The sequence below is a fragment of the Acinonyx jubatus genome, chromosome B4, assembly GCF_027475565.1.
Source record: "Acinonyx jubatus isolate Ajub_Pintada_27869175 chromosome B4, VMU_Ajub_asm_v1.0, whole genome shotgun sequence".
In the NCBI taxonomy this organism is placed as follows: Eukaryota; Metazoa; Chordata; class Mammalia; order Carnivora; family Felidae; genus Acinonyx; species Acinonyx jubatus.
In genome coordinates, this window is record NC_069387.1 from 58,914,311 (window position 1) to 58,930,183 (window position 15,873).

Consider the following 15,873-nt stretch of genomic DNA (forward strand, 5'->3'; position numbering starts at 1 on the left):
GCAGGTCCGAGGCGGTCCGCGGAGGTTTACCTCCGGCCAGTGATGGGGCTGAGCTCCGCTGACCCCTCCAGCCGCATCTCCACTGATGGTCGCTGCTGGGTCCTGAGTCTGCTCGCTGAAGAAGGTGAACAGACGAGCGGAGTCTCTTCCCGTGGGTGCGTAGGTCCCTGTTAGCAGAGGCTTTGAGTCCTAACGCCACTGTTGACGGCTGCGAGGGATTGAGACCAGAGTAAGTGGAATAAATCCAGGGACATGAGCGGGCAAAGGGAGTCGGAAGTTTCCTTCCCCTGGGCCGCTCTGGTGCTTTCCACCTCTTGAACTGCTTGCCCCCTGTCCCTAGCCGCTTCCCTGCGCTGGTTACCCGCTCCTTCCTTTTCCCGGCCTCCTCGGTTGTGAGCTCCTGTTTCCGGGTCTGAGGTGCGGAAAGTTTCTTGAAGCTTTGGCCGTAACCCTGTGTGGACGCATTTTCCGTTTCTTTTTTCTTCCTGCCTAAACCCACCTGGGTGCTGACCATTGAGAGGAGGGAAGAGGGACCCTTTCGGTTTTGAGTTTACCGCTTTGCAGGATATATCATGCCTATAACCATTTCTTGTCTCTTGAAAAACTGCCCTCTCAGGAATACTACTCTTTTCCTGGTTTTCTTCCTTTCCAATGTATCCCATCTCTCATAATGGTACCAGTATCCATCCCTCTGTCCAAACTAGAAACCTTTGTCCCTGATTCTGCATTTCCACTTGCACTGAACTGTATTATTTCTTCCACCAGAATTATTGCAGTTACCCACCCTCCCCCAGTAGTTTCTCCACCTTCATCCTTCCATACAGTTATTCTGAAATCCGTTTATGTCAGTCCTTAAACTTTGTCAGTAACCATATTGCTGATGGAATTAAGTCTTAATTGTGAGGCATATCATTTAGGGCCTTTTACTATCTATCCCAATTCATTTTATCTTTTTCCTCTCCTCTTCTCCTCCAAATACCTCGATATCCACTCATACGAGAGAACTGTTTTTCCCCAAACATGTCATGCACTTTCACAACTCTGTGCCTTTGTGTGTGCTGTACCATCTGTTGAATGCTAACTCTTCTTCTCCACCCCATGCCCCACCTGTCAAGACCGAATTCATAGATCCTTGTTTTCTCATACTCCCCCAGGTGACATTAATAATGCCATTGTGCTCCCAGGGCACTTGAAACAGCTCTGCAGTATTTATTAGGTTGTATTATTTGTTCATGTATCTGTATCAATTTGAGCTTGAGTCTGGAATCCTGTCTTATTCATCTTTGTAACAAAAGCTGGTCCAATGCCTGGGGGTATAGCAGGCATGATTTGGATGTACATAGCAGGCATCATGTGTGTACACATTTGTAAATATGTATACTTGTAAATACAAGTTCTAAAGATTAATGATAGAAGTCCTTAGTGCCCTTAAATAGCCAGAAGGAACCTTGTATGTTAAAGGCCCCTGATCCGTTTTGAACATGAGAAACTGTACTCCTAACACAGAAGTAATTGTACTTTTAGTATTTGTTGGTTGAGATTATGCATAATGGGAAAAAAAAAAACTAACCTTTTAAGTGATTTGCTATTTTATTTTACTAGTATCTGTCTACATTTGAAAAACAGAGAAATAAGTGGGTGAGCAAATTATTTTAGACTACAGATTGTACTGGGTGCGTGTACATCCATGTAACTTCCAATGACTCCTTGGCCCATAGGTTATAAATAAACCAGTTTAGATTAGGTTAGTTCCTTGACTTGTCATACCTGTTTGAACCTCCACGTATATGCAACTTATATTTAGCTACAATTCTAAGGTAAAAAAAATTCTCCTATGTCCTTTTAAATCCTGTTCTTCCAATTTTAAAATTTTATCTTCTTCAGGGGTGCCTGGGTTGCTCAGTTGGTTAAGCGTCAGACTCTTGATTTCGACTCAGGTCATGATCTCATGATCATGAGATCATGAGATCTCGTGGTCGTGAGTTCCAGCCCTGTGTCAGGTTCTGCACTGCTATCACAGAACCTGCTTGGGATTCTCTGTTTCCCTCTCTCTCTGGCTCCCCCCCGCTTGCGCTCTCTCTCTCAAATTAAATAAACATTAAAAACAAATTTATCTTCTTCATAAAGTTTCAAACGTGTTCATTCCATCATTTTCAAAGACCGTAAAAAATTTTCTACGCTTTCAAATGCAGAAATATATTGTCGATAAAAGATGCTTATTTTTATATGTAATTTACATGCACTCTTTCTTGATTTCTTTAGATTAAAAGTTTCTAAGGAAGCCATAACTATGCTTTTTTATTTTTCTGGTTCCATATGTATCTGTTAACATTATGTACTAATTAATACAGTTAGTATGCCTGAACAATCCAATAAAATTTAAACTAGGTTGTTAATATTTAAGGACAGAGGCACCTGGGTGGCTTAGTCAGTTGAGTGTCCCACTTCAGCTCAGGTCATGATCTCACGGTTCATGAGTTCGAGCCCCATGTACGTTCACTGTTGTCAGCACAGAGCCCACTTCGGATCCTCTGCCCCCTCTCTCTCTGCCCCTGCCCCACTTGCATGTGCATACGGTCTCTCTCTATCTCTGTCTCTGTCTCTGTCTCTCAAAAATAAACATTAAAAAAAGCATATTTAAAGAAATTTATGGTGTGTCAGTAGTCACGATATTTCTGTGTAGGTCCAGCTATGGGTTAGTGGATTTGTGGATGAAAGAGAAAGAAGAGTGACTTGAATTTCTTTAAATTTTTCTTAACCAAAATGTAAAACTGAACAGCTGGCAGTTGGTATTTTGAGTGGGTGGTGGTTTCTCTTTTATCAGCAGCAGAATGTTCCGAAACCTCTGCCAGAAGTCTGCCAACATCTTTGGGTGGCAAAGTGGGCGAGAATGTGGCTAATGCAGGCAGGGAAAAACCCACTTTAGAAAAATTCCACCTGTAAATTGGGCCTACCTATGGAAAATAATGTAAGTGCACTGTGACCAGTTATGACAAGCACTATAAAGATAGGCAGATAAATTGAAAATACTCTCTTTTTTTACTGGAGTCTATTTTTAAATATTTAAAACTTGTTAGAGAGTTTGGAAAAACAATCTTCTTCCCACTCCACTTACCAGCCAAAAGAGGGGGAGAAAGCACAATGATTTTCAAAAAAGTTGGCAAAGTAAATGCATGTTATAAACTATTTTAAACTTCTGTTGTTTCACATACAGGAAATGAACATGCGGATTCTTAGAAACTCTGTGTCACTATTTTTCTAAAGTGTTAATAAAATTATGCTTTCAATTATCTGATGTTTATAATTCCTTTCTCTGAATAGGTATATTTTTGTAGTTATAAAACATATTTTAACTATAACTGATTTTGACAGTATTTCATTATGCAACCTAGAGATTTTTTAAAGTGGATGTTAATTTTAATTTTGAAAAACCTGTCAGTAAACATTAATTGATTTTATAATTAACTGTGATGCCCAATTAAAATGGATGCTAGGCTTTTATTAATCATAAGGGAAAATAGTTGAAATTTTGTGGGTTTTTGTTTTTGTTTTTTGGTTTTTGGGGTTTTTTTTTTTTTGTCTTTTCTTCACTTACAGCCTCGTTTATTTTCTATTGCTGGCTTGATACTCAGTTTTTGTAATATCTTGGAAGTCCCATTGGTGAAGCATGGTCAGGGAATTTGCATTGTTTTTCCACCCGGGGAGACAGGTGGTTTTTACATGGCTAAAAGTAAACAGAGTCCTGAGGATCCACGTTGGCTCCTGTGTAGAGCACTAAACTCAGGATCAGAAATTCTATTTCTGGTACTAGCTTGGCTCCTTGTGTTTCCTCATTGATGAAATGGGAATAACATTTGTCCTGTTGACCGAAAGAAGATAAGGTAGGATTCTTTGAGTTCAGACATCTACCAATGGTTTGAATTAGTTAAAATTAATAGCTAGCAGTTTGATCTAGAGTGCTCTGGATGTCCATTTAGTTGGAGAGAAAGTTGAATTAGGTTGAAGAGAAGGCTAAGAATAGGTAAACAGTTTTGAAGAAGAAAAGGGTAACTTGCTATATCAGATAGTAAGGGTGTATTTTACAACTGTTAACAGTATAGGCAGCGTGGTATTGTTGTAGAGATAGATAAAGAAAAAGACCCAGAGGTAGAATAGAGAGCTCAGAAACATACCCATACATTTATTGAGAAAACATACAATATGTGTGGCATTAAAATGAGTGGGGGTACTTCTTTCCACAAGAAAGAAGTGATTATGTGACATAGAGATGCTAATTATCACTATAATGGCAATCATATTACAGTATATAAATGTATCAAGTCAACATGTTGTACACCTTAAACTTACATAACGTTATATGTCAAATATATTTCAATAGAAAAAAATTCAGTGGCGGAAGAATGTACGATACAATAAATGAGACTGGGACAACTAGTTGTCCCCATAAGAAAAAGAAAATATAAATAGATACCTTCCTTCTGCCACACATGCATATAGCCACCAGAAGAATTCATGACAAAGACAAAACCTTGGGACAGGGAATGCACGATAGCTTTGTCCTTTAGGCAGTGCCAGATAATTGGAAACATTATATAACCTGTTGAGACTATCTTCTTTCAGTCAGCATAACGCCTTTGAGATTCATCTGTATTGTATCAGTACCTCATTTCATATGACTGCTGTACTACAGTACAGTTTTTCCACTCATTTCTCTACACTAAATACCCAGAAGTAGTACTGTTAGGTCATGTGGCAGCTATATGGTTAACTTGGTAAGAAACTGCCAAACCATTTTCTGAACTAGCCATATCATTTTGCATTTTCACCAGCATTATAGGATAGTTCCAGTCACACCGCATCCTTGTCAGCACTTGGAATGTCAGTACTTATTTTAGCCATTTTATTTGGGGTGTAGTGGATCTCATTGTAGTCTTAATTGCATTTCTCTAACGGCTAATGACTTTGAATATATTTTCATGTGCTTATTTGCCATTTATATATCTTTTGATTAAGTGTTAAAGTCTTTTGCTCATTTTAAAAATTGGATCATTTTCAGGGCGCCTGAGTTGCTCAGTCAGTTAAGCGTCCGACTCTTGATTTCAGCTCAGGTCATGATCTGACGGTTCATGGAATCGAGTCCCATGTCAGGCTCTGCACTGCTCTCTCTGCCCCTCACCTACCTGTTCCCGCAGTCTGTTTCTCTCCCTCTCTCTCAAAATAAATAAACTTTTTAAAAAATGGATCATATTCTTACTGTTAGTTTTGAGACTTTTTAAAGTATTCTGGATAAAGTCCTTTGTCAGATATGTGATTTGCAAATTTTGCCTCACATTCTGTAGCTTGTCTTTTCAGACTGTCTTAACAGTGCGTTTCCCGGAGCAAACGTTTCTAGTTTTGATGAAGTCTAGTTTATTAAATTTTTCTTTTATGAATCAATCATTTGGTATCATGTGTGAAAAATCTTTGCCTAACCCAGGTCACAGTGATTTTTCTCTGCTTTTCATTTTACATTTACATCTGTGGTCCACTTTGAGTTGATTTTTGGGTAAAGTGTAAGAATTATGTTGGGATTAATTTTTTGGCATATGGCTGTCCGGTCTTCTAACACCATTTGTTGACAAGACTGTCCCTTTGAAGTATCTGTGTACCTTTTTCTAAAATCAGTTGACCATGTTTCTGTGGGCTTATTTCCGACCTCTGTTCTATCTTTGCCAATACCATGCTGTCTTGATTGCTGTAACTTTATAGTAAGTCCTAAAATTTGGTGGTATGATTTCTCCAACTTTGTTTTCAGAATTCTTTTGGCTATTCTAGTTTCTTTGCATTTTCATAGAAATCTTAGAGTTAGCTTGTCAATTTCTACCAAAAGGCCTACTGTGATTTTGATTGGAGATTGCATTAAATCTACAGATCAGTTGGGGAAAATTGACATCCTAGTATGTTGAGTTTCCAGTTTATGAACACAGTGTGTCTCCACTTATTTAGGCCCTTTTTGGTTTCTTTCATTAGCGTTTTGTAGTTATCAGTGTACTTACTCTGTATGTTTTTTTAGATTTATACCCCAAACTTTCATTTTTTGAACTATTATAAATGTATTTTTTAAATTTTGGTTTCTACTTGTTCAGTGCTAACAAATAGAAAAACCATGTATTTTCTTTTTTTTTTTTTTTTTTTTTTTTTTTCACATTGATCTTGTATCTTGTGACATTGCTAAAGTCACATGTTAGATACAGGAGTTCTTTTTTGGATTCTTTGGGGTTTTTTTTACATAGACTACATGTTGGCTGCTAATAACAGTTTTATTTTTTTTCCAATCTATATGTCTTTTATTTCTTAATGACACCAGTATGATATTGAATAGGAGTGGTGTTTGGGGACATCCTTGTTCCTGACTTTACAGAAAACATTCAGTCTTTCACTTAAGTATGATATTGGCTATATTGAAAATGCCCCTTAAATAAACATTAAAAAATTCAAATAAAGGGGGTGGGTGCCTTGGTGACTCAGTTGGTTAAGTGTCAGCTTCAGCTCAGGTCATGATCTCACAGTTCCTGAGTTTGAGCCCCATTTCAGGCTCTGTGCTGATAGCTCAGAGCCTGGAGCTTGTTTCAGATTCTGTGTCTCCCTCTCTCTCTGCCCCTTCACTGCTGGTGTTCTGTCTCTCTCTGTCTCTATCTCAAAAATTAAAAAAAATTAAAAAAAAAAAGAAAGAAAGAAAACGCTTTTGTCAATTTGAAGCAATCCCCTTCTATTTCTATTTGCAGAGAGTTTTTATTGCAGGGAATTTGTTGTTTTGTTTTTTTGGTTTTTTTCAAATGCACCAATTAGTATGAAGAAGTGTTTGTTTTGTTTAAAATTTTTTTTAACGTTTATTTTTTTGAGACAGAGAGAGACAGAGCATGAACGGGGGAGGGTCAGAGAGAGGGAGACACAGAATCTGAAACAGGCTCCGGGCTCTGAGCTGTCAGCACAGAGCCCGACGCGGGGCTCGAACTCACGTACCGCGAGATCATGACCTGAGCCGAAGTCGGCCGCTTAACCGACTGAGCCACCCAGGCGCCCTTTGTTTTTGTTTATTAATGGTGGATTACATTGGTTAATATTGAAATGTAGAAACAAACTTGATTTCAGGGATAAACCTTACTTGCTTATGGTGTATTATTCTTTCTATATGTTGCTGATTTGATCTGCCAGTATTTTCTTGAGAATTTTTACATTTATGTTTATGAGGGACATTGGTTTGTGGTTCTCTGTCTCTCTCTCTCTGAAGTGAGTGTGGTGTTGGTTTCAAAGTAATGCTGGCATCATTTTATGAGTTTGGAACTATTTTCTTACATTTTCTCAAAGAGGTCGCATAACATTGGTATTATTTCTTTATATGTTTGGTAGAATTTGCCATTAAAACCATCCAAATAGTGATTTTTTGTAGAATATTTTTAACTACAAATTTAATTTCTTTAATAGTTATAGGACTATTATGGAATAGTTACAGGACTATTAATAGTTACCTGTTTCCTCTTGTGTGACTATGTAGTTTGTGGTTTTAGGGAATTAATCCATTTTGTCTAAATTATCCAATTCATGTGTGCAGAATTTATTATTGTATTCACCTGTCCTTTTAATGAGTTAGGAATCTGACCTGATACCTTTTTTTTCATTCCTGATATCAGTAATTTATATCTTCTCTTTTATTTTTATTTGTTCCTTCATCAGTTTTGCTGGAGGTTTATCCACTTCATTTGCTTTTTCAAAGAACTAGGTTTTGGTTTCATTGGTTTTTCTCTATTGCTTTCCTGTTTTCAATTTCATTGATTTCTGCTCTTTTATTATTTCCTTCTTTCTATTTACTTTAGAGTTGATTTTGCTCTTTTCCTGGTTTCATAGTTTGAGGCTTAGGTAGTTGATTTGAGATATTTTTAAATTGTTTTTTGTTTTTTTAATGTTGAATTTTGAGAGAGAGCAAGACAGAGCATGAGAGAAGGAGGGGAGAAGAGAGAGGGAGACCCAGAATCCAAAGCAGGTTCCAGGCTCTGAGCTGTCAGCACAAAGCCTGACATGGGGCTCAAACTCACGGACTGTGGGATCATGACCTGAGCCGAAGTCAGACACTAAACTGACTGGGCCACCCAGGCGCCCCTGAGATATTTTCAATTTTCTAATAAAAGAATTTAATGCTACAAATTTCCTTCAAAATACTGTTATACATACATGAAAAATTTTTTGATACCTTGTATTTTCATGTTTATTTAGATGAAAGTTTCTGATTTCCAAAGTTTTTTTTTTTTCCCCGAGTTACTTGTGTGTTAATTTTGGATTTTCTTATCTCTTTGTTATTTATTTTAGTTTAATTTCATTATGGCCATGGAACATAATTTATATGATTGCAGTTCTTTTTCATTTGTTAAGGTTTGTTTTGTTATCTAGGATAAGATCTATCCTAGTGAAGATCCTGTGCACACTTAAAAATATGTATTCTGTTGTTACTTATTTTATAAATATTAATTCAGTCCACCCCATTGATGGTGTTTGTTCATGTCTTCTGTATGCTTGCTGATTTTCTGTGTACAAATTCTATCGATTACTGAGAAAGAAATTCTCTATATGCTAGCAAAATCTTATTATTTGTCTTGTTTATTACAACCATCCTAGTGGGTGTGAAACATCTCATTGTAGTTTTGATTTGCATTTGCCTGATAGCTAATCATGTTGAGCATCTTTTCCTGTGCTTATTAACACTCTGACTTTATTTTGATTAGTGTTTGAATAGTATACCTTTTTCTGTACTTTTACTTTTAACTTACCTATATCATATTGGAAGTAAGTTTCTATAGACTATTTATAGTTGGGTTCTGATTTTGTTTTTTTAATTTCTATCTTCTGCTTTTTCTTTTCCCTTTTTCTTTATTTTTTTATTGAATTATAATTAATTTGCAACGTTATATTAGTTTGTGGTGTACAGCATACTGATTTGACAATTCCGTACATTACTCAGTGCTTACCATGAAAAGTATAGTCCCCATCTGTCACCATATATTATTACAATATTGAATATATTCCCTATGCTGTACTTTTTGTCTCTGTGACTTATAAGTGGAAGCTTGTCCCTCTTAATCCTCTTTATCTATTTTACCCATCCCTCAACCCATCTTCCCTCTGGCAACCGCCAGTTCTCTGTATTTAAGAGTCTGGTTTTTTTTAATTTGTTTTGTTAGTTTTTCTTTTGTTTTTTTAGATTCCACATGTAAGTGAAATCATACAATATTTGTCATTCTCTATGTGACTTACTTCACTCAGCATAATATTCTGTATGTCCATCCATGTTGTCACAAATGGCAAGATCTCATTCTTATGGCTGAGTAATACTCCATTTTATGTATATACCACATCTTTATCCATTCTTCTGTTGATGGACACTTAGGTTGCTTCCATCTCCTGGTTATTAGAAACGTGCTGCTAGAAACATAGGGCTGCACATACATTTTCAAATTAATATTTTTGTTTTCTTTGGGTAAATACCCAATAGGAGGATTAATGGATCATATAATAGATCTGTTTTTAATTTTTTGAGGAACTTGTATACTGTTTTCTACAGTGGCTGCACTAATTTGCATTCTCACCAACAATGCATGTACTTTTTCTCCACATCCTTCCCAACACTTCTTATTTTGTGTCTTTTTTTTTTCCTAGCCATTGTGACATGTGAAGTGATTACTTACTGTGGTTTTGATTTGCATTGCCTTGATGATAGTGGTGTTGAGCACTTTTTCATGGGTCTGTTGGCCATCTTTATGTCGTCTTTGGCAAAATGTTCATTGAGGTTCTTTGCCATTTTTAAATTGGTGTATTTGTGGGTTTTTTGGTGTTGTGTAAGTTCTTTATATTTTGGATATATTAACCCCCTATCAGATATGTCATTACAAATATCTTCTCTCATTCAGTAGGTTGCCTTTTTGTTTTGTTGATGGTTTCATCCAGTAAGCAAAAGCTTTTTAGTTTGGTGTTAACCCCAGTAGCTTAATTTTCCTTTTGTTTATCTTGCGTGAGGAGACCCATCTAGAAGAACGTTGCTATGGCTGATGTGAAAGAGATTGCTACCTGTGTTTTCTGGTAGGAGTTTTATGATTTTGGGTCTCACGTTTAAGTTATTAATCCATTTTGAGTTTATTTTTGTGCATGGTGTTAAGAAAATGGTCCAATTTCATTCTTTTGCATATAGCTGTCCAGTTTTCCCAGTACCGTTTATTGAAGAGACTTTCTTTTCCCCCATTGTATATTTTTGCCTCCTTTGCCATAAATTAATTGGTATGTAAATAATGGACTTGTTTCTGGGCTATTTTGTTCTGTTGTTCTGTGTCTTGTTTTGTGCCAGTACCATACTGTTTTGATTACTAGAACTTTGTATTCTATCTTGAAATCTGGGATTGTGATACCTCCTGCTTTGTTCTTTCTCAAGATTGCCTTAGCTATTCAGTGTCTTTTGCAGTTCTATATAAATTTTAGGTTTATTTTAGTTCTGTGACAAATGCTGTTAGCATTTTGTTAGGGATTGCTTTGAATCTGTAGATTGCTTTGGGTAGTATGGACATTTTAACAATATTTTTCCAATCCATGAGCATGGATTATCTTTTCATTTGTTTGTGTCATCTTTAATTTCTTTCATCAATATTTTATAATTTTCAGAGTACAGATCTTTCACCTCCTTGGTTAATTTCATTCCTAGGTATTTTACTATTGCTACTGTAATTATAAATGGGATTGTTTTCTTGATTTCTCTTTCTGCTCCTCATCAGTGTATAGTAATGTAACAGATTTCTATGTATTAATTTTGTATCCTGCAACTTTACTGAATTCATTTATTCTAATAGTTTTTTGGTGGAGTCATTAGGGTTTTCTGTATATAGTATCATGTCATCTGTGCATAGTAACAGTTTTACTTTTTCCTTACCAATTCGGGTGCCTTTTATTTCTTTTTCTTTGTTTTTTTTTAACTTTTTTAAATGTTTATTTATTTTTGAGAGAGAGAGTGTGAGCAGGGGAGGGGCAGAAAGAGGGAGACACAGAATCTGAAGCAGACTCCAGGGTCTGAGATGTCAGCACAGAGCCCAATGTGGGGCTTGAACCCACAAACTGCGAGATCATGACCTGAGCCGAAGCCAGACACTCAATCAACTGAGCCACCCAGGCACCCTATTTCTTTTTCTTATCTGATTGTTTCATCTGGAGCTTTTAGTACCGTGTTGAATAAAAATGGTGACAGTGGATATCCTGGTCTTGTTCCGGATCTTAAAGAAAAGCTCTGTTTTTCATCATTTAATGTTAGCTATGGGTTTCTCATATATGACCTTTATTATGTTGAAGCATGTTTTCTCTAAAACTACTTCGTTGACACTTTTTATCATGAATGATGTATTTTGTCAAATGCTTTTTCTGCATCCATTGAGATGATCATATCATTTTTATCATTTTTCTTATTTAATGTGAAGTATCATATTGATTGACTTACAAATATTGAACCACCCTTGCATCCTTTGAATAAATTCTACTTGATCCTGTTGAATGATTTTTTTTTAAGTATATTATTGAATGAGGTCTGCTAATAGTTTATTGAGGGTTTTTGCATCTCTGTTCAACAGAAATATTGACCTGTAGTTTTCTTTTTTTGTGGGGTCTTTGGTTTTGGTATCAGGGTAATGCTGGCATCCTAGAATAAATCTCAAAGTTTTCCTTCATCTTCCATTTTTTTTTGAATAGTTTAAGAAGAATAGGTATTAACTCTTTAAATGTTTGGTAGAATTCACCTGTGGAGCCTTCTGGTTCTGGACTTTGTTGGGAGTTTTTTGATTACTGATTCAATTTCATTACTAATAATTGGTCTGTTCAGATTTTCTATTTCTTCCTGGTTCACTTTTGGATGATTTTACGTTTCTAAGAATTTATCCATTTCTTCTAGGTTGTCCAATTTGTTGGCATATGATTTTTCATAATTTTCTCTTAGAATCTTTTGTATTTCTATGGTGTTGGTTATTTCTCCTCCTTCATTTCTGATTTTTTTTTTTTTTTTTGAGTCTTCTTTTTTCTCTTGATGAGTCTGGCCAGAGATTTATCAGTTTTATTGATCGTTTCAAAGAACCAGTTTCTGGTTTCCTTGATCTTCTTTATTTTTTTTTAACTTTTATTTCATTTATTTCTGCTCTAATCTTTATTATTTTCTCCCTTCTGCTAGCTTAAGGTTTCTGCTAGTTTTTTTTTTTAATATGAAATTTATTGTCAAATTGGTTTCCATACAACACCCAGTGCTCATCCCAACAGGTGCCCTCCTCAATGCCCATCACCCACTTTCCCCTCCCTCCCACCCCCCCCCATCAACCCTCAGTTTATTCTCAGTTTTTAAGAGTCTCTTATGGTTTGCCTCCTTCCCTCTCTGTAACTTTTTTCCCCCTTCCCCTCCCCCATGGTCTTCTATTAAGTTTCTCAGGATCCACATAAGAGTGAAAACATATGGTATCTGTCTTTCTCTGTATGGCTTATTTCACTTAGCATAACACCCTCCAGTTCTATCCATGTTGCTACCAAAGGCCATATTTCATTCTTTCTCATTGCCAAGTAGTATTCCATTGTGTATATAAACCACAACTTCTCTATCCATTCATCAGTTGATGGACATTTAGGCTCTTTCCATAATTTGGCTATTGTTGAGAGTGCTGCTATCAACATTGGGGTACAAGTGCCCCTATGCATCAGCACTCCTGTATCCCTTGGGTAAATTCCTAGCAGTGCTATTGCTGGGTCATAGGGTAGATCTATTTTTAATTTTTTGAGGAACCTCCACACTGTTTTCCAGAGTGGCTGCACCAGTTTGCATTCCCACCAACAGTGCAAGAGGGTTCCCGTTTCTCCACATCCTCTCCAGCATCTATAGGCTCCTGATTTGTTCATTTTGGCCACTCTGACTGGCGTGAGGTGATATCTGAGTGTGGTTTGGATTTGTATTTCCCTGATGAGGAGTGACGTTGAGCATCTTTTCATGTGCCTGTTGGCCATCTGGATGTCTTTTTTAGAGACGTGTCTATTCATGTCTTCTGCCCATTTCTTCACTGGATTATTTGTTTTTCAGGTGTGGAGTTTGGTGAGTTCTTTATAGATTTTGGATACTAGCCCTTTTTCTGATATGTCGTTTGCAAATATCTTTTCCCATTCTGTCGGTTGCCTTTTAGTTTTGTGGATTGTTTCCTTTGCAGTGCAGATAGGCTTCTGCTAGTTTGTTCTTTTTCTAGCTCTTTAAGGTGTAAAGTTAGGTTGTTTATTTGAGATTTTTCTTGTTTCTTATGGTAGAGCTGTATCACAATAAATTTCCCTCTTAAAACTGCTTTTGCTGCATCCCAAATATTTTGAACCATTGTGTTTTCATTTTCGTTTGTCTCCATGTATTTTCTTATTTCCTCTCTGATTTCTTGGTTGACCCAGTCATTTGTAGTAGCATGTTGTTTAGCGTCCATATATTTGTGGCATTTCCAAATTTCTTCTAGTTTCATACACAGTTGTGGTTGAAAAAAGATGCTCGATATGATTTCAGTCTTCTTAAATTTATTGAGACTTGTTTTACTGCTTAATATGTGATCTATACTGGAGTATGTTCTGTGTGCACTTGAAAAGAATGTGTATTCTGCTCTTTGGGATTACAGTGTTCTATATGTATCTGTTAGGTTTGTCTGGTCTAATACTGGATGCAGAGATATTTACTGTTGTTATATTCTCCTGATGGATTGATCTCTTTATTTTTATATAGTGCTTTTCTTTGTTTCTTGCTACAGTCTGTGCTTTAATATCTATCTTGTCTGGGGTGCCTGGCTGTCTCAGTCAGTAGAGCATGAGAATTTTGATCTCAGAGTTGAGCCCCATGTTGGGTGTAGAGATTACTTAAAATCTTAAAAAAAATTAAAAATAAAGTATTTTGTCTGATACAAGGATTGCCACCCTGGCTTGCTTTTTTTTGTTTTTTGGGTTTTTTTTTTTTTAATGTTTGTTTATTTTTGAGAGAATTTGCAAGTGAGGGAGGGGCAGAGAGAGAGGGGAGACAGAGGATCTGAAGTGGGCTCTGCACCAACAGCAGAGAGCCCCACTTGGGGCTCAGACTCACAAACTGCGAGATAATGACCTGAGCCAAAGTCAAACTCTTAAGTGACTAAGCCACCCAGGTGCCCCACCCTGGCTTGTTTTTGGTTTTGTTTTTGGCTTCTATTTGTATGGTATGTGTTTTTCCAGTCCTTTCAGTCTGTATATGTCTTTAGGTCTGAAGTCTCTTGCAGGAAGCATTTAGATGGGTCTTGTTTCTTTATCCATTAAGTTGCCCCAATTTTTTTTTATTGGAGTTTATTTATGTTTAATTATTGATAGGTATGTATTTAATGCCATTTTGTTAATTGTTTTTTAGTTATTTTTGTAGTTCTTCTTTGTTCCTTTCTTTGTCTCTTGCTCTCATCCCTTATGGCTTGGTGGCTTTCTTTGGTGTTATGCTTGGATTCTTTTCTCTTTATTGTGTGTGTGTATTAATACGTTTTTGATTTGTGGTTACCATTAAGTCCACATATAAAATTTATGTGTGTAGCAGTCAGTGGTAAGTTAATGGTCACTTAAGTTTAAACACATTAAAAGCACTAAATTGTTACTTCCCCATCACGTTTTATGTATATGATGTCGTATTTTACATCTTTTTATTTTGTGTATCTTTGGATTTTTATAGACATAATTGATTTTTCTATTACTGTATTTTAACCTCCATACTTGTTTTATAAGTGATTTATCTACTACCTTTATTACATACTTGTTTTCACCTGTGAAATAATTTCCTTTCTTAATTTTCTTATTTCTAGTTAGGGCTTTCTCTTCCACTCAGAATTCCCCTTAGCATACTTTGTAAGGCTGGTTTGGTGGCGATGTATTCCTTGAACTTTTGTTGGGAAACTTTACCTCTCTATTCTAAAGATAACTTTACTGAGTGGAGTATACTTGTTTGCAGGGTTTTTTCCTTTCAGCACTTTGAATATATCATACCACCCCCTTCTGACCTGCAAAGTTTCTGCTGAAAAATCAGCTTATGGTCTTACAAGAGGGCTTCCCTTGTATGTAGCTGCTTTCTTTTCTCTTGCTGTTTTTAAAATTCTTTATCATTACTTTTAGCCATTTTAATCATTACCTGTCTGTGTGGACCTCCTTGAACTAATCTTGTTGGAGGCTCTTGGTGCTTCCTGGATTTGCAAATCTGTTTACTTCCCAGATTAGGGAAGTTTTCAGCTATTAGTTCTTCAAATAGGTTTTCTCTCCTTTTTTCTTTTCCCCTTCTGTGATCTCTGTATTGCAAAGGTTATTATGCTTGATGGTGTCACTGCGTTCCCTTAACCTATTCTCATTTTTTATTCCTTTTTCTTTTTGATGTTCAGCTTGGTTGCTTTCCATTACTGTGTCTCCTAGATCACTAATCCATTCTTCTGCCTCCCCTAATCCCTTGATTACCTCAAGTGTGTTTTTTTGTTTCTCTTACTGAATTATTCATCCCTTGCTGGTTCTTCATCTCTTCCTTAAAGTTCTAATGAATTCATTCACTCTTTCTTAAGTTCAGTGAGTATCTTTATGACCATTACTTGGAATTCTTTATCAGGCATATTGCTTATCTCAGTTTCATTTAGCTCTTTTGCTGTGATTTTGTCCCGTTCTTTCATCTGAGACATAGTCCTCTGACTATGTTTTGTCTAACTCTCCGTGATTGTTTCTGTGTATTAGGTCAGCTGTGACTTCTTGAAAGTAGTGACCTTGTGTCAAAGAGGTCCTGTGGTGCCCTATAGTATAATGCCCCCAGGTCAACAGAATCAGGTATTC

General features: G+C 36.4%; 1 protein-coding gene across 3 annotated transcripts in view; it reads left to right on the forward strand.

Annotated features, from left to right (window-relative positions):
* Positions 1 to 18: 18 nt before the first annotated feature.
* The window catches only part of FGFR1OP2 (FGFR1 oncogene partner 2), a 32,959-nt gene continuing 17,104 nt past the window's right edge, over positions 19 to 15,873 (forward strand). For 2 of the 3 annotated variants that reach the window (XM_015065202.3, XM_015065204.3), the window contains exon 1: positions 93 to 229. The gene's annotated coding sequence lies outside the window, so the exon portion shown is untranslated. Of the gene's footprint in view, positions 230 to 15,873 lie in introns of all 3 variants that reach the window. The other variant, XM_015065203.3, reaches the window with a different exon arrangement.